At 47.2% G+C, this 23,413-nt stretch overlaps 1 protein-coding gene across 3 annotated transcripts in view; it reads left to right on the top strand.

The window, feature by feature from the left end:
- ZNF710 (zinc finger protein 710) overlaps positions 1-23,413 on the top strand; it is a 70,394-nt gene that overhangs the window by 9,913 nt on the left and 37,068 nt on the right. The window contains exon 1 of one of the 3 annotated variants that reach the window (XM_076004749.1): positions 21,613-22,322. The exons of 1 other annotated variant lie outside the window; for it this stretch is intronic. The gene's annotated coding sequence lies outside the window, so the exon portion shown is untranslated. Of the gene's footprint in view, positions 1-21,612; positions 22,323-23,413 lie in introns of those variants that run through there. One more of the 3 variants, XM_012763311.2, reaches the window with a different exon arrangement.

The raw sequence follows: 23,413 nt of genomic DNA, 5'->3' as shown, positions 1-23,413 counted from the left end.
ATACTGATGAGTGGATTTATTTTATTTGAGTAAAGATTCACTGAGCTTTGTGGAACTAGGAACTGATGACTTTCATAAGTTCTAGAACATCTTTAGCCATTATCTCTTTGAATATTGTTTCTTTATCATTATCTCTCTCTAGTCTATCTTTTGAGAACTCCAATTAGTTGTATATTAGGTCTTATTCTATCCTTTGTGTCTCTTAATTTCTTTTTCAGTTTTAATTTTTTGGTCATTTTGGGTTTTTTCAGGGTGATTCTAATTTGTCTTCCAGTTTGCTAATTCTCTCTTTAGTTATCTCTAATCTTCTCTTTTAGCCCTTCCATGGAGGCATTTTTAGTATCAATATTCACTCCCAGATTTAATATTCAATATGTTTTAGTCTATTGCAGTCATTATTTTTGATGCTCATCAATTGAGTTTTTAATCTGGATGATTATATTTTTTTATTTCTGTGTTTCTTTTTTTTTTTTTTTTTTGAGACAGAGTCTCGCTTTGTTGCCCAGGCTAGAGTGAGTGCCATGGCGTCAGCCTAGTTCACAGCAACCTCAAACTCCTGGGCTCAAGCAATCCTGCTGCCTCAGCCTCCCGAGTAGCTGGGACTACAGGCATGCGCCACCATGCCCAGCTAATTTTTTCTATATATATATTAGTTGGCCAATTAATTTCTTTGTATTTATAGTAGAGACGGGGTCTCGCTCTTGCTCAGACTGGTTTTGAACTCCTGACCTCGAGCAATCTGCCCGCCTCGGCCTCCCAGAGAGCTAGGATTACAGGCGTGAGCCACCGCGCCCGGCCTTATTTCTGTGTTTCTATTTTATTCTTTTCAAATAAGCTTGGTCTTTTTCTAAAAAAATCTTACTCGTGTTTTTAATTCCCCATTTTATTTCTTTAATCATATTAAACATTTATTTTATATTCTCTACATCCAGTAGTTCTAGTATCTGAAGTATTCGCAGGCGTGGTTGTTTGTTGCTTCTGCCAACTCCCACTCGTGAGGGCTTGGTCTTCATGAGGATGTCAGTATTTTGTGATTTTTTTTATTGTGAGGTTATATTTGTTAGAAATCTATCTGTGAGACCGCCTTGAGGTATAAGATTAAAATATATTCTTCCAGGGAGAAGATGTGTTTCCCTCTGCCAGATACCTGAAGGCCCTACCGATAGATCCATTTGTTTATAATTCTTAGCTTACAGTTTGAGGAACCAGAGCCCAAACCCACATAAGAGCCTGCCAATGACCACAGATTCTCAGAGGAACCTTTTTGTGTGTGTGACTCCACCCACAGCTAAGTCATGTTACTTCCCACCAGACACCCTGCTTTGTCCCATTGTTGCCTTATTGCTAAATGCCTTCTCTCAGTGGTCAAAGTCCTAGTCATGTCAGGCCCAATTAAAATCTTGGTATCTTCTGGGCCTTGCCTAAGCCACGTCTTGAGAACTGAACCAGTCTTTCCACATTCACGGGCCAGGCCACTGTTGCCTTACCTATTAGTCTGAGAGTATGTGTGTTCAGATGCCACGCTAGACTGTGAGCTTTTTGAAAGCACAGAGCTGTGTCATTTATTTCTGGAGCCTCAGTGCCTGGTGCACTGTTGGGCAGAGGAGTTGTTTAATAGATATCTATTGATTGAGCAGAATTTATGGCAAAACCAATATCTCTCTTCTTGAATAGTAACAAAAAAAATCACAAGAATATACTTTAACCTGCCCCATAGTCTTGGACGAGTCCAGTTCACCTCTTTGGATCTCACTGTCCTTCACTATAAAATAAAAGGATGCTTCTGAGGTCTCTACTTACTTAAGATATTGAGTGGCATGTGTGGCTGTCAGTCATGAACACCATAGACCAGCCCTCGGCTCACGGTTGAATGAAGGGACGGGAGGGCCGTGGAGAGAAAGAACATGATTCTGAGGTAACTGGGCTTGGGTTGGAAGAGAAGAAGGAGAAGGGCCTTCAAGGTAAGTTACTATAAAATATGGCATTTTAAAATTTATGACTTGAGACAACTAGCTGCCTATCTAAAAAAAAAAAAAAAAAAAAAAGAACACATTATAATGAAATAAATTTCAAATGGAGTAATGATGATAAACATAAAAAATGAACTCGAGGAACTACTTTCTAAGTATGACTTAAAACCCAAAAGCCATAAAAGAAAAATTAATATTTGACCCTACCCAAGTAAAGAATTTCTACATGGCAGAGTTGTCATAAACAAAGTCAAAGGAGCCTGCCAATTCTCAAAACTGGGAAAACAATTCTGCAACATATATCATAGATAGAGCTCATTTCCTCAATATCTAAAGAGCTCCAACAAGTCATAAGAAAAAGGCCATCAACCTAATTTTTAAAGTAGGCTAAGAACATGGACAGTTGACACAAAAGGATATACAGAGGGTTCTTTATATATATATATATATTTATTAAAATTTCTTTAATTTTTTATTTTACTTTTTTCTTCTTTTTTGACTCAGGATAGTGATCTACATACAGAGGGATCATATGAGAGGCCAGGCGTGGTGGCTCATGTCTGTAATCCTAGCACTCTGGGAGGCAGAGGTGGGCGGGTCGCTTGAGCGAGACCAGCCTGAGCAAGAGTGAGACCTTGTCTCTACTTAAAAAAAAAAAGTTAAAAAAATAAATAAACCATATGAGAGCATGTACAAGCCCACTAGCAGTAAGAGAAACACAAGTTCATTGTGTAGATATCATAATGGGGAACAGATAACTCTCATAATTGATAAAAGTGTAAATCAGCGCAACGTTTATGGAGAAAATTCTGACAGTATTTATTAAAAGTGCACCAGCAATTCCACTTCTGGAAATTTCTCCTACAGATAATGTTCATACATGTGAAATGATGCATTTTTCAAGATAGTTCATTGCATCATTGCTCGTAAAAGCAAAAAAAAAAAAAAAAAAGAAAGAAAGAACCAAAATGTCTATCAGTAAAGAACTGGTAAATAAATTACCCTATCACCATACAATGAAATTCCACGCAGCTGTAAGAAAGACCGCGAAAGCTCCCCATGTACTGATGTACACTGTGTACCAGCTAAGATACTAATATTTTCTTACGTGAGAAGGCAAGGGACAGAATGCCTGGCTATGCTGTAGCTCCGCGAGGATACCAGGGCGGCTGGTAACAGTGGTTTCCCACAGTGGGGGTGGTCTTTTCACCGTGTACCTTCTTCTGCATTTTCAGTTTTGTACCTTGTGCATATACTGCCTAATGAATATTTTTAAAGAAGAAAAGAAGGAGGGTGGGGTTGAGAGAGAGGAGGGCAGGAAGAGGGAAGAAGCTCTGTCACCTCTACTCACGTAGGCTATTTCAGTGACTCCCTCCAGAAACCAGTGCAAGGTTATCATTTTTAGACCAAGAAACTGAAGCTTGGAAGTCTGAAATGACTTGCCCAAGTTCACGGTGAGAGTGAGCTTTGGAACTCCACATTAAATTCCGTTCTGGCTCCAGAGCCATTGGGTTCATCTCTCTTGATCAGTGTTTCATTTTCTTATTCTCTCTTTTTTAAGCAACATTTTGCGGGTCTGGGACCAGTTGCCGCGCACCGTGGCTGTGCACCAGGGCGTAGGCCCGTGCCTGCCAAGGGTGTAAACTTCGCTGCCGCCTCTCCAGCTGGCTCTGCCTACGGGGCAGAGCTCAGGCAGAGGTGATGAGGGCCAGCCCAGAACCCGCCAGCCTCATCCGATACAATGGGGCGGATTAGGGATGGGCTCTGCAGTCCTACCTTTGAAGTCCCAGCTTTTATCGGAGTGTTTGAACCTTAGCATTATTTCAAGGGAGCTTTTATTTCTGTCTGTAAACTGGCCTCAGGTAGGTACCAGCTGCTGCCAGGTGCAGAGGGAACAATTCCTGGTGCCCGAAGCTGGTGCCATCACTTTGTTTTATGGCAGGGGAATTTTCAGGGCTAAAGTCACTTGGATAGAAGATTCTGGAAGAATAACTTTTAAAAATATCTCTTTCTATCCAGAGGTGCCATTGGATGGCATCTCTTTAATTAAAGGGAGGAAGAGGTGCTTCTTTATTTTAATAATTTGTCTCATAGAAACTCCTGGGCTGTTTTTCAAAGTAGGGGATTGATGGCTTCCTCTTTCCTGAGGAGAAATGCTGTGTGGAGAACAGAGCTGAAGGTGTTGGCCATGTAGAATACGAGGCTGTAATTCATAGGATATAGTTTCACGGGGTGGGGGAGCTGGGGGAAGAATTTGATGTGTTTGAGAGATACAAAGTCATCCAGCACCAGCTGTACTCATGTGCACTGTCATATTTATTTTCTAAGTTGGAGTCATCATTTCTGAAGAAAGAGGCAGGGCCCTTTCAGGCTGAGGAGTGCTCATGGGAGTAGAAAGTGGACCCGAGCTGGCATGCCCAGCACTCTGTCACTGTGCTACTTGGCATCTTTACAAGGGATGCATCCTAGTGACCCACCCTGACCGTTCTTGTTTGTTTAGTCGGTGAGGGTGGTCTTGAACTCACGGTGCTGTCCCCATGTAAAGGTTGTACCCACCGGTGCCTGGTTATTTGCTGAATGCGTGCATAGATAGGAAGCACCCAGTAAATGTTTCCCGGATGGATGCATTTTGATATTTGAGATAGACTTTAAAGCTTTTGGCTTTTAATCATACAGAGGACTGGAGACATTCAGACGTCTCCTCATTGCTCCTCAGGTTTTCCTGACGCTTGAATAATTAAGTCCATGCCCTGTGGAATTTTTCCTTCCCCGGGTTCTAGGGCGTCTCCTAGCAAAGGCCGGCTTCTGTAACCGGCGCACCTGGGTTCTCTGACCGCCCTCCCCAGCATTCTGCTCTGTTATCTTCTTGTGTTCTGTCTCGTTATCCAGAAAAACCTCACATCAGCTGAGTTCTTTTGCTTCCTTTACAGAGCTTGTGGGACTTTCTCTTCCAAACTCCTATTTTGGAGTTTTGTTACCTCGGTTGTAAAAATTCATTCCCTATTTCCACTTAGATGAACAAATCTCAACTCAGGAACTGGCCCTTTTTGCCCCTTCCCCTTTGAATTCACTGTCTAAAGAAAATGGCCATTGTCCTCTCCTTAAACAAGGACAAGGGTGACATTTGCCTTTTCACACCGTGGTCTCTCTGCTAGCCTCATCTCCCCGCTCCAGTGCAGTTACTGGAAGGGCCTGTACAGAAAAGGTAGTCCTGAGAACTCATGGACATTTCCAGAGGATTTGGCTCCCTGCAAGTGGTTCTCACCCTTCTTGCACTCGCTGGGGCCTTCTGGACAATTCTAATTCCTCTTTCCTGGAAACTACCTCTTATTACCTCTTAGTCCTTGAAAATGTTCTTAGGTGGTTTTAAGATGTGTCTGTCCAGTGTTTTCTTTTCTTTTTTTTTTTTTTGAGACAAGGTCTCACTCTGTTGCTCAGGCCAGAGTGCAGTGGTATTGTCATAGCTCACAGCAACCTCAGACTCTAGGGCTCAAGCAGTCCTCCTGCCTCAGCCTCCTGAGTAGCTGGAACCACTTTGCCTGGCTCATTTTTCTCTTTTTTCTAGAGACGGGGTCTCACTATGTTACTCAAGCTGACTCGACCTCCTCCTGGCCTCAAGCAATCCTCCTGCCTCGGCCTCCCAAAGTGCTGGGATTACAGGTGTGAGCCACCATGCCAGCCTGTCCAGTATTTTTTTTTTTCTTTAAATCCAGCTCAGATTTTAATGTTCAAGGAATGAACAGTCTCTTGAGTCTTAGAGCTCTTCCTTTTGTGTTTTAGAAAATAGCTTTTATTGATTTTTGTTGTTGTTGTTGTTGTTACAAGGAGGTTGATGATTATTGCAGAAAATTTAGGAAATATAAGCAGGCAAAAAGAAGAAGATAAAAAACACCTATAATTATTAATATTTTAGTATGTTATATACCCTTCCAGCATAGTTTTTAATTTAAAAAGATGAGATCATACTGTTTGTACCTTCTTGTTACTTTTTTCTTTTCCTTTTTCATGCTTTTACTTCACAACATATGATTAAAATTTCCATTGGGTCAAACATTCTCCTCCAAGTCACTTCAAAGAGTTGCGTCGTTCTTTTGTACAGATGGACCATCATTTATTTAAGCAGTCACCTACATTTAGGTGATTCCTCTTTTTCTCTCTTATAAAGACCACTGTGGTGAACATCCTTGGCTATTTTTGCCCAGAGCCTTGATTATTTCCTTGGAATATGTTTCTAGATAGGAATCACTGGGCCAGGGACACATCCTAAAGATTTAGCTGGTTAAATTGCCCTCCAGAAACATCATATAGTATTTTGATTCCTTTCTGCTGAATACCAAGTCTTACTCTTTTGAAACATGGTTGTGAGTCTTTAAGACACTTTCCAGGCCAGGCACAGTGGCTCACGCCTATAATCCTAGCACTCTGGGAGGCCGAGGCAGGTGGATTGCTTGAGCTCAGGAATTGGAGACCAGCCTGAGAAAGAGTGAGACCCCTGTCTTTACTAAAAAAAATTAGCCGGGCATGGTGGCGCATGCCTGTAGTCCCAGCTACTTAGGAGGCAGAGGCAGGAGGATCGCTTCAGCCCAGGAGTTTGAGGTTGCTGTGAGCTGCAATGATGCCACTGCACTCTACCCAGGGAGACAGAGTAAGACTCTGTCTCAGAGAAAAAATTGAAAAGACACTCTTTCCAAATGTTGCACACATGTTGGTTGAGAGTAAATGGCCAGGGAAAGGCCTCTGGACCCATCCTTGCCCCTCTGCCATGAGCTGGAAGGCTGGGCCTCCTCCTGCCTCCTCTGACCCGGGCAGCTGGACAGCTCTGTGGCTCCCAGGAAAACCTCCTCAAGTGCCTGGGGCAGAGCTAGCTTTGAGGATTCTAGAATCTGTCAGAGAACTTAGGCTGGTCTTTCTTCCAAGAGGATGCTCAAAACAAACATCCTGCCCTCACTGCAGAGACCACCGTGAGCGAGCGCCTAGGCCGGCCTCCCGGCCAGGTTGGCGTGGGGGGGAGTTGGGGGGTGTGGGGTGTGAGAGGGAACTGAGGATTTCCTGTGCAGGCCTCAGGCTCCGGCCCAGGGTTCCCGCCAGGGAAGTGCCTCTGCCTAGACTTTCAGCCCCTTGCCGCCCAGTTCTTCGTCCCCGTCACCGCCTTGGTGGGGGAACAGAGGGAGGTTTGATGGGATGACTGAGGAAGTAGCATTTGCCTGGTCTAAATTGGGCCTTCCTGTTCCTGCTCCTGACCGGCTCTTCCTCCTTTTCCTCTCTCTTCCTCCTCCTTAACAGTGAGCGCTTTATGGCAGAACTTCCCGTCTTCTTAGCGTCTGTCTTTCCTTTTCGCTGACCCCAGGCCACTGTCCACCTTCAGACTGGCCCCGACTGGGTGCACCACCACTTTTTCCCTCCGCCTGCTCTGCCCTGGTTCCCTGCCCGTCCTCTGGCTCCCAGCCCCCCGGCACCCGCCCGCCAGCCAGTGCCACCCCAGCTGAGGCCCGGTCCGGCCTGCCACCACCTTTCTCAGGCCTGCCAGCACGGCCACAGGGGCTGCGGAGGCCCGAGCTGCCTCCCCGCCGAGAGACACAGCGTGCCAGCTGCTGCCCGTGTGGGTTACAGAAAACAAAAACACAGAACCCCAGCCCCTCGAGATGAGGGACGATCTGGTGTATGTGAACCCGGTGACTTGTGTGTTGGAAACGAGAGGCGCAGGTTGGAGAGGGAGACTGAATGTTTCCCCTGGGGTGGGCTTTGTTTAAATTTTAATATGCTCTTCCTTTCTCTCAAAGCGCCAGCAACGGCTCCCGGCTCCTTTGTCATTTTAGCCCCCGTTATCTGTATGGTGGCTGAGATCTCTTATCAGCAACCCTCCCACTCCTCCCTGAATGGCATGTCCTCATCCCGCCCCCCCATTTGTGGCACAGCGCTACAGACCCCATTCTGCAACCTTAGATTCAGATGGAACTTGTCACTTTGCTTCTTTAGCCAGTTAAGATTTTGGGAAAACAGAGCCACTTTTAACGGCATTGGGCCCACCAAGGGCACAAGTGGTGGGTAGCTTGGGTGCCCTGTGAGACCCCACCCCGCTTAGCAGTGTGGGGGGTGTGGGGTCCAAGGATGAGGGTCTTGGCTCTCGGTGGCTTGAGATGGAGTCCAGTGTTTGCCCCAGTGTGCGCCCAGACTCTGGCCCGGCTCCTCCTCGGCCTCGGGGAGCCCTCTCTCAGCCGCGTCCTTTGTAGGGTAGAAATCCGCGTGAATCCCAGAAACACAGAGCCACTCTTCTCCCCACAGGCAGGTGCAGAGCGAAAAGGTCCCCACAGAAGTGGGCTCAGGGGCAAGGGGACAACCTCACCATCAAGTCACAGGACTCGGGACCATAGGAGCCGCGCCTGCCAGTCTGAGCTTATCGTCTCAGCCCTGATGAGCCACAGCACCCTGAGTCTTGGCGTCACATCCTGTGAAATGGGCTCACGAGCCTACTTTTTGTGAGCTGTGCTCTGTGCTTATGTAATGCATGGTTCTCGTTATCGCCTGGGGACTACAGGGCTGTGACTTCAGGAGAGAGGTCTGCACCATCCTGAATTCTCTGTTCTCTTAAAAATCTCCCCCTAGGCTGGGCGTGGTGGCTCACGCCTATAATCCTATCACTCTGGGAGGCCGAGGCGGGAGGATTGTTCAAGGTCAGGGGTTCGAGACCAGCCTGAGCAAGAGCGAGACCCCTGTCTCTACTAAAAATAGAAAGAAATTAATTGGCCAACTAAAAATATATAGAAAAAAACTAGCCAGGCATGGTGGCGCATGCGTGGAGTCCCAGCTACTCGGGAGGCTGAGGCAGGAGGATCGCTTGAGCCCAGGAGTTGGAGGTTGCTGTGAGCTAGGGTGATGCCATGGCACTCTAGCCCGAGCAACAGAGTGAGACTCTGTCTCAAAAAAAAAAAAAAAAAAAAACAAGCCTCCCCTTGTCATTTCTTCATTCATTCCTTCATTGAATCTGCAGAGATGTACTAAGTTACCTACCACGTCCCAACTCTATGACAGAAAGGTGAAGGAGATGGTCTCCTTCCGCAGCAAGCCCCCAATCCAGAAAAGGTGCTAGATATGGTATATACACATGTGAGAATGTGTTGGGGGCACGGGTGGGTGTAGGGGAGACCGGTGGTGGAGGTGGTGTTTAGCAGAGTCTCAGCAAACGAGGGTAGCGTGGGGGACTAAAGCATGCAGAGGCAGCACAGGCCACACGTGAGGAGTCAGAGGTGGTCTGCTGCAGGGGGATGGCGGGAGGTAGGGGCCACCGAGAATGTGTCAGAAGGCTCAGACTTCATCCAGGGGTGGGGGGCACCCGGGGGTTCTGAGCAAAGAGACGCATGACAGAGCACTCGGCATAACCCGGGGACTTGGGGCCTGTGTTGTTGTTGTTGTAAGTCCATGTGGGGAAGTCCTCTCGGAAAAGTTGCCCTGAGAGCTGAGAAACCCCTCTGGGGAATAAATGTGGCACTTTTGCTTGAATTCCTTCTCATTTCACCTAGAATTTCTGCTTTGCACCAGCTGTTTGTAGATAATTTACAAAAGTACATTTTATATGCTTGATTGTGTTTTGTAAAACTCACTGAGAAATAACCCCAAGTAAAATTTTTCCACTGGGGCGTGTTCTTAATACATATTTATAGTTACACGGAATCCATTTGAGACTGTAGGAAGAAGCTCTTTTGAAATGTTGCGTGAGTGCATGACATCTTGAGGCTGGGATCCCTCCAGTCCTGGCAGGGGGAAGATAAGGAGAGCCGATGTTATTTGAGCACCTGCTATAGGCCAGATACTGGGCCAGACTCTTTTAATTCAATGACTGAATGAGAAGAAGGATTCCTGTACCCATTTTAGAGATAGGGAAATTGAGGGTCATAAAGGTGGCTGCTTTCCCAAGGCCTCACCACCTACAAGGGATGGTAGTGGGATTTGAACCAGATGTCACTGAGTCCAAAGATCACACTCCATCCATTGACCCACTCTCACCCAACTCCTAGCACCCACCAGAAAAGTAAAGCAGGAGATACAGAGGTGGATCATGAGCCCCTGGAGAGCCTGGTAAATTGGAGGTAAAAATTAGAGCTGAAACACTTGCTCACTCCAATTCTCCCTGCACAAGTACTCCTGCTGGCTGACACACTGGGAGTGCGCCTTCTCTAGGGAACATTCTTAAGAGTGATGGCCGCAAGTTCTTGGCTGCTTTGTAACTGGAGGTTCAACACACTGTGTAGACACTTCGTGGAGCAGAGGGTGAGAAGCTGGTGCCTGTAGGTGTCATCAGGTTTGAGTGTAAACATGCTTGAAGGTCACTACCTGGAACACCCAGGTGGTGCGTGGGGCTCTGCCTGGACATAGGAAGCCATGGGGGACAGGTGGCCAGGTTTATAGAGAAAGGATGTCTGTGGTTCTTTTCCCTGGCAGCATGATGTGACCCTCCTCCACGCCCCTTACCTAAGCCATGCCCAGGTGGGGAGTGTGCCCGGGAGACAGGAGGCTCCACTGGGGCACTGGGCACACCAGCGTCTCTGCCTGCCACTATACTGCTTTCGGCCCTTGCCATATTTGATTGGCCATCTTAATACATTCCCCGAAGAAAAGGACACTGCGGTCAGGATTCTTTTCCCCAGACTTTCTATGAGTGTCTTCCACCCCTTGACTCTGGTGGACCCAAACTCCCCAGCAGACTGGGCAGGGGACTCATTGGATGCCGGCTGAGACGGCTGTTGGCCCGCCTGTGCCCCTTCCTCCTGGGCACGCTTCTCTCCCTTCTCCCCGCCGCTGGCTAGTGCAGAGGGTTCAGCTCAGCGAGGACAGAGGGCAGAGAAACAGGAGGAAGACCCCGGTGCAAGATGACTCCCATTAAGGGCAGTAAACGTCAGGGGAAGGAGGCCAGGTGGCTCCAGGGCCATGGCGCCTGGGCTGGGCATTCGCTGGTCACGTGCTTGTGGATTGATGGGTCCCCCAGGAACCAGCTGGCTCCTGGAACACCTGCCACGCCCCCTCTCCTTCTCCTCCTTTCTCATCCCTTTCGCCTTGCCCTCCACCTGCGCCTGTTTCGTCTCGGGGTGGGCAGTCAGGGAGCAGGCTTCTGGATCTCCCTGGGGTTTTTGGCCACCTCCTCTCCAGAGCTGCCGGTGTTGGGGTGGGTGGCAGAAGCTGGTAGAACATCTGAGAAGAACATCAGCCACCTTTTCCATTTGCAAGGGCCCACGCTGGGGGTTTGGCCGGAGTTCCTCTGAATTCAGTTGGTCTCTCTCAGCTGACCTTGGGTTGGAAATGCAGTTTTTTGAGTGGGCCTTAGAGATCATGTTGAGGAAGAAAGAAAATAAAAGCCTGCACGGATCAGTTGCAGTGATTGGATTTCAGTTTTTCATATACCTGTCTTTTCCCTGTGAGGGTAAACTCAGCCATCCCAGCAAGCGGGGAGCTCATTTGAGAGTGGGGGACATGGAGGAATGAGGGTGGTTCTTCTGGTGCCCTGGGAATCAGTTTCCTCCTCCAGAGGGGACCTCTAGAGCCAGAGTGACAGGGAGTCCCTCACGGGGCCATAGTCTCCAGGTGTCAAATGCTTATTTGGATCCAAATTAGATTATTCCTCAAATCTTTCTTGGTGGATTTCTTAACTCTCTTGCCAGGGGGAACCTTGCTGAAACATGGTTCCAATAGCAGAGCATTTCTGTTACCAAGCCTTGGACAAATAAACTATTTAAATAAATCTTATTATTAAAATAGGCAACCTCGTGGTTCTGTAAAAAATTTGATAAGAACAGAAAAGGGTAAAGAAAGTAAAAATTACTCATCTCACAAATTGGAAATTCCCAACACTATTTAGTACTTCTGTGTATTTCCTCATAGTCTTTTTCCATGCATATATGTAAATATATTGTGTTTTGAACACGGTTATAAGCACATTGAACTTTATATCCTTTCTCATTTGACATAACATTATGGCAAACAAAAACTTTAAAAAAAGCACATGGGCTTTGCAAGTGAGCATATGCTTTGCAAACATTTCTGTCAGCTACCAGTAACCAACTGCAAGAACTCACATGCTACCCAAAACAGAAATTCTGCCAGTCGGGGAGTCCTTTGATCACCATGCAGTAAACCTCGCCAAAATCTTGTAAATTTAAACAAACGAAAACGAAAACTCACCACTTGAAAAATTGTAAAGCACGCTCTTAAATTGCCATTGGGTCAAGGAAGAAATAAAGAATATAGTGACAAATATTTAGAAAGCATTGAAAATCAGAACGCCACATAACCAAACCTATGGGAGACAGCTGGCACTATTCTCATAGGCTTAAATGCTTTTATTATTAAAAAGGGAGAGAGAAAGAGAGAATAAACCAAGCATTCAGCCTGAGCTCTTAGAAAAAAAGAATAAAAACAGCCCCTAAGGAAAACAGGAGGAAAAAAATAGTAAAGATAAAGGCAGAAATAAATGAATTAGAAAACAGAAACACAGTAAAATTAGCAAATATATCCAAGAGCTGATTCTGTTTTTAAACAAACAGTAGACTAACCTCTGGCAAATCTATTTGAGAAATAAAAGGGAGAAATGAGAAAAATAATGAGAATGAGAAATAGGATATTGCAGTAGATATAGAGGAGATTTTAAAATAATAGAAAATTTATGCACAGTAATAGGCATAATTTCAAAATCTCAATTAAATGCATGCTTTTCTGAAAACGTATATGTTGCTAATTGAGAAAAAAATTTTGCAATCCTTATCAAAGTACTGCCCCTGTACCCAAAGAAGACACTGGTCCCAAGTGTTTTTGCTAGTTAATTATTTTGAATTTGATAATACTGATAACGTTAAGCTATTCCATGGCTTAGCAAAAGATGGAGAGCTCTCCAATTCATTCTACAAAGCAGAGTAAGCCTGATATTAAACATGGCGAAGAGACCATATTAATAAATGAAAATGCTAGGTAAGGAAATAGAATTCAATAATGTACTAAACAAGTCATCCTCCATAACCCAGTGGGGCAGGAGGGAAGAACAGTCAATATCAGAAAAGCTTAATATAGTAACAACTTCATGCTAATGAGTTAAAGAGGTAAGACTGTATTATTTCCAAAATATACAAGGGGAAGGTGATTAAATTGAACAACCAGGTCTACCTAATCAATACACCAAAGAAGGAATAGAAGGGTGTATTCTTTTTTTTTTTTTTTTTTTTTTTAGAAGGGTGTATTCTTAGCATGATCAAGAATATCTGTTTCATCCATTTTCCAGGCCTGAGTCAATAAAAAAAAAAAAAAAAAAAAAGAATATCTGTTTCAAACCAGTAGCCAGTGCTATAATTAACAGTTAAACGCCAGAGGCATTCCTGTTAAAGCCAGTAACAAAATCCCGAGGCCTGCCATCACCATCGTTATTTAACATTGCTTTTAAAATTTTGGTCAACACAATAATACTGAAACAGTAATATGTAAATATCATACAGAAAGAGTAAAAGCAATGGTAAGCGTAATTTAATCAATACCAAATTTTGAGCTAAAGGTTGATTTCCAAAGATTAGAACCAATAGAAAAAGTCATCAAAAGGCCAGCACAGTGGCTCACGCCTGTAATCCTAGCACTCTGGGAGGCCGAGGCGGGTGGATTGCTCGAGGTCAGGAATTCGAAACCAGCCTGAGGGAGACCCCGTCTCTACTACAAATACAAAGAAATTAATTGGCCAACTAAAAATATATACAAAAAATTAGCCGGGCATGGTGGCGCATGCCTATAGTCCCAGCTACTCGGGAGGCTGAGGCAGGAGGATTGCTTGAGCCCAGGAGTTTGAGGTTGCTGTGAGCTAGGCTGACGCCACGGCACTCACTCTAGCCTGGTAGCCTGCGCAACAAAGCGAGAGACTCTGTCTCAAAAAAAAAAAGAAAAAGAAAAAGAAAAATTCATCAAAAAATTAAAAAGATTTGACTACATTAGAAAATTATGACTTCTCTATGTAGTCTACCAAACAAGTGAGAGCCTAGGGGAAAAGATTTTATGATAAATTAGATACATAAAGGGTTGATAATTTAATTCTACCAAGATCCTATATACATTGTTTTTTAAAGCAAGATTTAAACTTGGAAGACAATGTGGACAGACAGTATAATTTGCAAATAAATGCCTGACCTGAAGAGAATGCTGAATGGTATGTCCCCGAGGTTAGGGACCAGCTCGACCCTCTGCTTGATAGATACTATATTGGGTTAATATTTGTGGACAGTATTGAACTAGTATTTGTTAAATAAATAAATGAACGCAATGCCAGTTTTTAAAGTACGATACGTTTTTTTACCTTTTAAATTAGCAAGAGTATTTTTAAAGACTTTATGAAAAAATTCCAAATATTTAGAAAAGTTGAAGGAGTATTACAGTAAATACCCATATACCCATGGCCTAGATATAACAGATGCTAACATTTGCCATATTTGCTCCATCTGTACACGGATATATGTTTTTCCTGAACCATTTTGAAGAACGTTGCAGAATGCGTATCACTTCTGTCCTGAATACTTGAGCATATGAATCCTAAGTCACCCAGAATTTAGCAGTCTGTGCAGAGGAGGGTGTGGGAAGCTGCCACACCATGCTCCAGGGGTGTCTCTGCGGCTTGTCCCAGTCATTGAGGAGGCATTTGGGAGTCACAGTCATGACCACCTGATGTGTAAGAGAAAAGAAAGTGCGGCCGGGCGCTGTGGCTCACGCCTGTAATCCTAGCTCTTGGGAGGCCGAGGCGGGCGGATTGCTCAAGGTCAGGAGTTCAAAACCAGCCTGAGCAAGAGCGAGACCCCGTCTCTACTATAAATAGAAAGAAATTAATTGGCCAACTGATATATATATAAAAAATTAGCCGGGCATGGTGGCGCATGCCTGTAGTCCCAGCTACCTGGGAGGCTGAGGCAGTAGGATCACTCGAGCCCAGGAGTTTGAGGTTGCTGTGAGCTAGGCTGACGCCACGGCACTCACTCTAGCCTGGACAACAAAGCGAGACTCTGTCTCAAAAAAAAAAAAAAAAAAATTTAAAAAAAATAAAAAAAAAAAAAAAAAAAAAGAAAGTGCATCAGGTCCTGCGTTGGGAGTTTTACCAGTGGTGCCCTGTTTGATCCTCTCCACACCTCTATGGAGGTGGTATTGAGCCCATTTTATGGAAAATTGAGGTTCACAGAGGTTAAGCAGCTTGCTCAAGTTCACACAGTGTCATTATTCAGCCCAGGCCCTTCTGACACCATCAGATTACATGCCATTTGCCTCTTCGCTTTGTCTTCTCTGTGCACGGATCCGTGAAGATGATTGAGAGGTCATCTGTGGGCAGATTGGAAGCCATCGCATGTCCCCCCGTGTGAGAGTGAGCAGGCAAACGGCGACCTGTGTGGGTAGCCCGTGGCTATGAACGTGGACTGTTGGATGTGCAACATGGAAAATTCCTGTGGCATCCAGGTAAAGGAGAACAAACAGGACCCCAGATTGTGTACACCATGCTCAAAACCATGAAAAGACAGAACATGCATGAAGGAGACCAAGAGGAAATACATAAGAAGTGGTTTTGTTAGGGTGAGAGTATTAATTTTTTACTCTTACATCTTTTTCAAACTCTTTGCAATTGGTGGTTTTATTAATTGTATTTTTTTAGAGATAGGGTCTTGCTCTGTTGCCCAGGCCAGAGTGCAGTAGTGCCATCCTAGCTCCCTGCAGCCTTGAACTCCTGGGCTCATGCAATCTTCCTGCCTCAGCCTTCAAGTAGATGGGAATCCTGGCTAATTTTCTTATTATTATTTTTCGTTTTGGTAGAGACAACGTCTCACTGTGTTACTCAGGCTGGTTTCAAAGTCCTGGCCTCAAGTGATCCTCCCACCTTAGCCTCCCAGGGTGCCAGGATTATAAGTGTGAGCCACCGTGCCTGGCTTATTAATTTTATAATGGAAAATTTTAATTAAAAAAAAAGCAATTTATACCCACTTTATAGTTTTATAAGCTCATGGCAAGGAAAGGCTGTGCACTTGTTTATTGCTGTTGTTTTATTTCCTAATACCTATCCTCATGCCTGGCACATTATGGACATAATAAATTCCTGTTGAGGCCGGGCGCGGTGGCTCACGCCTATAATCCTAGCACTCTGGGAGGCCGAGGCGGGCAGATTGCTCAAGTCAGAAGTTCAAAACCAGCCTGAGCAAGAGCAAGACCCCGTCTCTACTATAAATAGAAAGAAATTAATTGGCCAACTAATATATATAGAAAAAAATTAGCTGGGCATGGTGGCTCATGCCTGTAGTCCCAGCTATTTGGGAGGCTGAGGCAGCAGGATTGCTTGAGCCCAGGAGTTTGAGGTTGCTGTGAGCTAGGCCGACGCCACGGCACTCACTCTAGCCTGGGCAACAGAGTGAGACTGTCTCAAAAAAAAAAAACAGGCCGGGCGCTGTGGCTCACGCCTGTAATCCTAGCTCTTGGGAGGCCGAGGCGGGCGGATTGCTCAAGGTCAGGAGTTCAAAACCAGCCTGAGCAAGAGCGAGACCCTGTCTCTACTATAAATAGAAAGAAATTAATTGGCCAACTGATATATATATAAAAAAATTAGCCGGGCATGGTGGCGCATGCCTGTAGTCCCAGCTACCCGGGAGGCTGAGGCAGAAGGATCACTCGAGCCCAGGAGTTTGAGGTTGCTGTGAGCTAGGCTGACGCCACGGCACTCACTCTAGCCTGGGCAACAAAGCGAGACTCTGTCTCAAAAAAAAACAAAAACAAAAACAAAAAAAACCCCAATGAATTAATGTTGAACGAGTGCCCACTGGGAAGCTTCTCAGAGAGGTTTGGCCCAGGAACAGGTTTCAGAGGGTCCCCCCCTGGGCCCCCAGAGGGGGAGCACAGGCCAGGTGTGTGTTGGGGGCTGGGGGATTTAGCCTGGTGAGCTCCCCTGGTCCAGTCTGAAAGGCCCCAGCAAGGTGTAGGGACCTTTCTAGCGGTTCACCGTCACGGGCAGTTAGCGCCAATACGAACCGTGGGGAATAAGCAGACTCCAGCTCAGATGGGAGTGGATTTTTGTCATTTTTAGTCTTTCAGGCTTGATACTAATGACCATATGAGCAGTTAATTATTGAGTGCTTACTGGAGGCCAGGCTGAGTGCATTTATGGAATTCTCGCATTTAATATTCACAGCAATCATAAGAATTAGCAACTGTTATCATTTCCATTTTATAGATGGGGAAACTGAGGCACGGGGGATAAATGTATGGGTTCCACAGCAAGTCTCGGTTTTGCTAAGAACTTGACTTTGAGCAAATTACAAGCCTTCTGGACTTCAATTTCCTTATCTATGAACAGCAACAGCTGGCATTAGTTGAGCACTTACTATGTGCCAGGCCCCAGCTGCACTCTCTGGACATATGCTCCCAGAGTGTTAGTTAACCAGTAGGGCATGGGGACACCAGGCAGGCCCAGCTGAGTGGGGAACGTGAGGCCACTTTCCCAGTGGGACGATCACATGTACTCAGCAGGAAAGGGGTATATTTCTACAAGTACAAAGTGCTGCAAAGAGGGTTATTGCAGATTTTTAAACATTTGCTTTTGGGGCCAGGTGCAGTGGCTCATGCCTGTAATCCTAGTGCTTTGGGTGGCTGAGGCGGGAGGATCATTTGAGACCAAGACTTTGAGACCAGCCTGGGCAACATAGTGAGACCCCCGTCTCTACAGAAGATTGGCTAGGTGTGGTGGTGCCTGTAGTCCCAGCTACTCCGGAGGCAGAGGCAGGAGGATGAGCTGTGATGAGCTATGATGGTACCACTGCACCACTCCAGCCTGGGCAACAGAGTGAAGAGGCTGTCTCTAAAATAAATAAATAAATAAGCAGCACGTGTTGTGTTGTTTAGTAACAAAAGGATACCAACATTAAATGAAATGGCTTTTCCTTTTTTAAAATAAACTTTGGAATTGGTGGCTTAGACTCAGCTTATGAGGTTGTGGACCCAATAGTTGGCAATGATGGTTTTGTTCGTGAATTAGAATGATGGTCATGAATGCAATAACACATTGAACTGAATGAAAGAGAACACGTAGCCGTGTGCGTGTAGTAACTCATCGTAGACTCTGGGGATTGACATGCACCCTGGGGGGGGTCAAGGGTGCGGCGGCACCTGAGAGCTTGTTAGAAATGCAGTGTGTCTCAGAGCACCCCAGACCTTCTGAACCAGAATCTGCATTTTTTTTTAAGAGACAGGGTCTCACTTTGTTGACCAGGCTGAGTAGCTGCGACTACTGTGCACCGGGCAGAATCTGCGTTTTTAACAAGATCCCCAAGTGATTCTTATTTGAAAAGCAGTGCTCTCTCACCTTGCTATCTCCTTTGAGGGAGTCGATGACTACAGAGGATAAGTGACTCGCCTAAGGACACATTGAAAGTTCTTAAAAACTAGAACTCTGGACCGGGCGTGGTGGCTCACGCCTGTGATCCTAGCACTCTGGGAGGCCCAGGCGGGCGGATTGCTCGAGGTCAGGAGTTAGAAACCAGCCTGAGCAAGAGCGAGACCACGTCTCTACTATAAATACAAAGAAATTAATTGGCCAACTAAAATATATATAGAAAAATTAGCTGGGCATGGTGGCCCATGCCTGTCATCCCAGCTACTTGGGAGGCTGAGGCAGGAGGATCGCTTGAGCCCAGGAGATTGAGGTTGCTGTGAGCTAGGCTGATGCCACGGCACTCACTCTAGCCTGGGCAACAAAGTGAGACCCTGTCTCAAAAAAAAAAAAAAAAAACTAGAACTCTGGTCTTTCAAGGCCTGGTCTTTACACAGCACCTGCCCCAGTGGAATAAACCCAATTGCTTTTGTTTGGACTTGTTTTGCTTTCCCAAGACCAAACTTCCTGAGCCACCGGTCACATCCCATCACTCCTGGTTCTTATGTAGTGGGGACATATTCAGTGCATTTAATATTCCCTCTTGGGGAGCTTGTTGAAATGCGGTTCCCTGGGCCCAGCCCAGAATCCACTGCATCTGGGCGGGACCAATGAGTCTGCAACTTAAAATACCCTAGGTGGTTCCTAGGTGCCGGCGTTGTCATGGCCAACTTGGCCCAACTGGGACCTGTTCTGGTGGCCGCTTTCTTCTGAGATTAAAACTGCAGATGCTTGGGCTAGTATAAACCAAAGCCCATTTTCATCTAGAGGAATCCAGCGGAGCTATGAACATGGTTAAGAATTGCTAACTTTATACTGTACACTGAGCATTTGTGAATTTCTCATTGACAGAACGTTTGTTTTAAACCTCAGCTCCATGGAGCTCGGCAGGCCACATGTAGTTGAATGTAAATTCCAAGAACACTTAAGAAACTTAAAAGCACTATTTTCTTAAAATGGGTTTTAAGAGAGAAGAGAGGCAGACGAGATGATCCTGGAAAATTAAATGCTACCTAAAAAGTGACAATTAAGAATGCTCAGGCTGGGCGTGGTGGCTCACGCCTGTAATCCTAGCACTCTGGGAGGCCGAGGCAGGAGGATCGCTCGAGGTCAGGAGTTCGAAACCAGCTTGAGCAAGAGTGAGACCCCCGTCTCTACTATAAATAGAAAAGAAATTGATTGGCCAACTAATATATATAGAAAAAATTAGCCAGGCATGGTGGCACATGCTAGGCTGAGGCAACAGGATTGCTTGAGCACAGGAGATTGAGGTTGCTGTGAGCTAGGCTGACGCCATGGCACTCACCCTAGCCTGGGCAACAAAGTGAGACTCTGTCTAAAAAAAAAAAAAAAAAGAATGCTCAGGTTGGGTGTGATGTGATGTCTCACACCTGTAATCTTAGCACTCTGGGAGGCTGAGGCAGATGGATCGCTTGAAGCCAGGAGTTCAAGAGCAGCCTGAGCAACATAGCAAGACCTCGTCTCCACAAAAAATAGAAAAATTAGCAGGGCACCTGTAGTCCCAGCTACTTAGACGGCTAAGGCAAGAGGATCCCTTGAGCCCAGGAGTTAGAGGTTGCAATGAGCTATAATCATGCCACTGCCCTCATGCCCAGGCAACAAAAATTTGAGACTGTCTCTAAAAAAAAAAAAAGAAGTGGGTGTTTGAAATATTAAGAAAGGGAAAATTTGAGGTATTCTCACCTGTGACTAGAATTTTCATTTGAAAGGAAATATATGTTCTGCATTGAAAATTCTTTAATTTATGAACACTCTCATACCTTCTTAGTCCCGTGCCGCTCGAAAGTTCCGCACGCTGTTACCCATTAGTTACTGAAGAGCTTAGGAACAGAAACTGAGAGTGTTGTTCAGAAACTTGTACTGTTTGGCATTGCCGTGATGTCTAAGGGGGTGATTGGTGGCCGCATCTTGAACAGGTGTGGACATCTGTATGGCCACCTTTGACCTCATGTGGCAGGTCTCAGGGCCAAGGGCTGCTTGTTGGTGTCAGGTCTTCAAAAGATTAGGATAAATAAAACTGACCCTTCACTGCAGGGAGTTGGAGGAGCACTGGAGATGTTGGAGATGTTGGAAGTGGTGAGAGTTTGCAGTGGCAGGCTGCTTGCAAGCTTTAGAGGTGGAAAGTGGGAGAAGAGCCAGGGGGAGGCAGAGATCTCGCACCCCCACCCTGCCCTCCAGAGTCTGACCTTAGACTCCCTTTGAACTCTGGCCACCGAGCCTAGGGGAGAGATTCATTGATCTAAGGTAGAGCGAGGTCCTTTAAGAGACAGCTTTCTAAGTGCTGCCAGCCCTGGGTCTGAAAACTTGGGCACTCCCAGCTGGGTCTACTGACTTTCCTTCTCTGTGCCTCCCAGTTTAGAAAGCAGGGGAGTGACAGTCACTCCTGGAGGGGTCCTTGTGCCAGACGTAAACGAGATAGCACATGCAAAAGGCTCTGCACGTGGTCTGTCTGCGCGCAGGAAAGGGAAGATTCTCTGTGTTGTTTTGTCTACATTATTTGAAAAAGTGGATTGCATTGTGTGTCCCCAGGAAGTTGCCAGCTGCCCTCCCTATTTACAAATTCCTGTGTGTGTGTGTGTGTGTGTGTGTGTGTGTGTGTGTCCGTGTGGCGGTGGCGGTGGCAGTGGTGGGATTGTCAGGAAACAGCCATCTCAGTTTCCTGCTGATTAACTCGGCTCCTGGCGGGCCCTGCCCAGCAGTGAGGGAAGCCGGGCAGCGCGGCTGGACCTCCTCTCCGGCCTCCCCTCTGCCTCGCCGGCTTGTTCTCCTCGCCCCTTCTGCGGGGTCTGTCTGCCCTCCTGCTACCCTGGGGTCCAGGACGCTCTTGCAGGCCTCCGAGCCTGTAGCGTTCTGGCTGTGGGTGGGGCACCCGGTTTCCAGCTGCCTCCAGTTTTGCCTGCAGGTGCATTTCCTTTGCACACCTGGCACCTGCGGGGGACTTAGTTCTCTTTAAAGTCACGCCCAGGTTGGGCCTGAGAGATTTGGATTCTTTGAGTTGCAAGCCTTCGGAGAGGATGCTGTGAGCGCCCTCCCGGGTGTTCCTGCTGGTGGAAGAGGAGCCTGCAGGGCCTCCGCCTCTGGTCCTCAGAGGGGCGGTCTGGCAAGGGGAAGAGGCCCATGCAGTGCTGGGATTCTAGCGTCCCTTGAGTGAAGAACCAGGTGGGGGGGGGGCGCTGCTTGTGGAGGGCAGGCTGCTAGGCTGGGCTGGGCACAGGCCTGTGGCCATGGTGTCCAGCTGGATCTGCCTCGCCACTTCACGTGGAGACTTGGCAGCCACACGGTTGCCCTGGTGAATGGTGTGGGGTGGAGACCCAGGCCATGGTCTTGGCTTCCTGGCTGCGGGGTGCCAGTGATGAGCTGTGGCTTCCTGCCCTGGCTCCGCATGGGCCGCCCGGCTCCCACAGCAGGGGCATCTGAGCAGATGAGCCCATCAGCTCGCAGATGTGGACAGGCCCCTGCAGCCTGTGCGGGGGGCCGGGGAGGCGGTGACTGCAGAAGGCGGGTCTCCCAGGCCAGGTGGGTGTCAGCAGGCTGGCTTTTGGGCCTTAGCATGGCCCATGCTTTTTCATGTGCAGGGTAGAGGGCAGGACCATTTTGTGCCTAGTGTCTGGCAAACCCTCATGGCTTCTTGAAAGATGACACTTTCCAGCTCGCACGCACAGGGCTCCTCACGCATCTCATCTGAGTCAGGCCCGGCTCTCCAGCTGGGGCGGGAAGCCCGGTGCTTCCTAATGCCTGGTGGCTGAGTCAACAACTCTGGGACGTGTATTTGGATAGCAAACAGCCATCAGCAGCTGGAGCCGGCCCACTGCCTTCCTGCACCCGCCTTTCTAGCAACAATGTCCTCTGGAAAGGTCAGCCGGGACTGGCTACAGAATTTTCAGGGCCAGGCAAAATGAAAATGCAGGCCCCATGTTTGAAAATTGGTAAGAATTTCAAGGGCGACGGCAAAGCGTGAAGCCGGTTGAGGGCCCCGGGCAGCCGGCGCCAGCGTTTCCCGGCCTTGGGAAGTTCCATGCATCCGAGGGCGGCGGGGTTGGGCTGCTCTGGGGCAGAAGAGGGACTTAACGTGCAGAGCAGGGACCGGGGGACGGCGCCGAGACTGTCCCCACGCTGCCCACAAGCCGCTTTCCCAAGGGCTGGAGTGGCCTCCACTTGGAAGCAAAGAACTTCAACTTCGCCTTTTTGTTCTTCTCTGCCTGCTTCCCCCTTTCTTCCTGTAAACTCGGAAGCTCTGAGACCCTCCCCCCCTCCCTCCCATCCTCCTTTCTTCCTCTTCCCTCTCGCTGCCCCCTCCCTCCCTCACCTCCGTTTCTCTCTTCCTCTTTCCATTGCTTTTATCTGGGGGAAAACCCTCGCAGGTCTGCTAACACTTCCCATCCATTCATTTGGCACCCTTCAATTTTTAATGTTGCTTTGAATGACACCAGGCGAGTGCTCCTTGGGTTTCTGAAGCCTCTCTCTGAAGTGGCTGGAGCCAGCTTCTTCCCCACCGAGGGACGAGGGACATCCCCTCAGTGGCCTCTGGCTCTGTCCAGATGGTCTCTGCCCATTGGGAGGCTGGAATGGATTCTCATTGTTAGCATTTGTCACTCGCCACCCCCTCCCCACATTCAGCTGTCAGCCCTACTGGCCACACTGGGAAGAAAGCCTGCTCCATTCTTCCTGGTTCCCAAGGACAGCAGCTCCCATGCAGGCCTGGAGCTGGGGGGTGGGGCGGGGGTGGTGGTGGAAAGGGTTAAATAGATAATAAGCCCAGGGCACTGGCTCGGCCCCGCCCCCATCCTCTGCACTCAGGAACCAGAAGCATCTTCAACACATGTGTGGGATCATGTTATTTCCTTGCCTAAAACCCTCCTCTGGCTTCCTGATGCCTGACATTGGACCCTCCACATGGCCTTCAATGTGCTGCCTGCCTCAGTGACCCCATCTCGGGCCGCTGTTCCCTATCCCCTGGTTCACCGAAGAGAATTCTCCTGCCCTCCTGGAGAGACGGCCCAGGTTGCTGAAGAGACAC

Source organism: Microcebus murinus, chromosome 7, assembly GCF_040939455.1.
Source record: "Microcebus murinus isolate Inina chromosome 7, M.murinus_Inina_mat1.0, whole genome shotgun sequence".
In the NCBI taxonomy this organism is placed as follows: domain Eukaryota; kingdom Metazoa; phylum Chordata; class Mammalia; order Primates; family Cheirogaleidae; genus Microcebus; species Microcebus murinus.
This window is presented reverse-complemented; position numbering and strand designations above follow the sequence as displayed.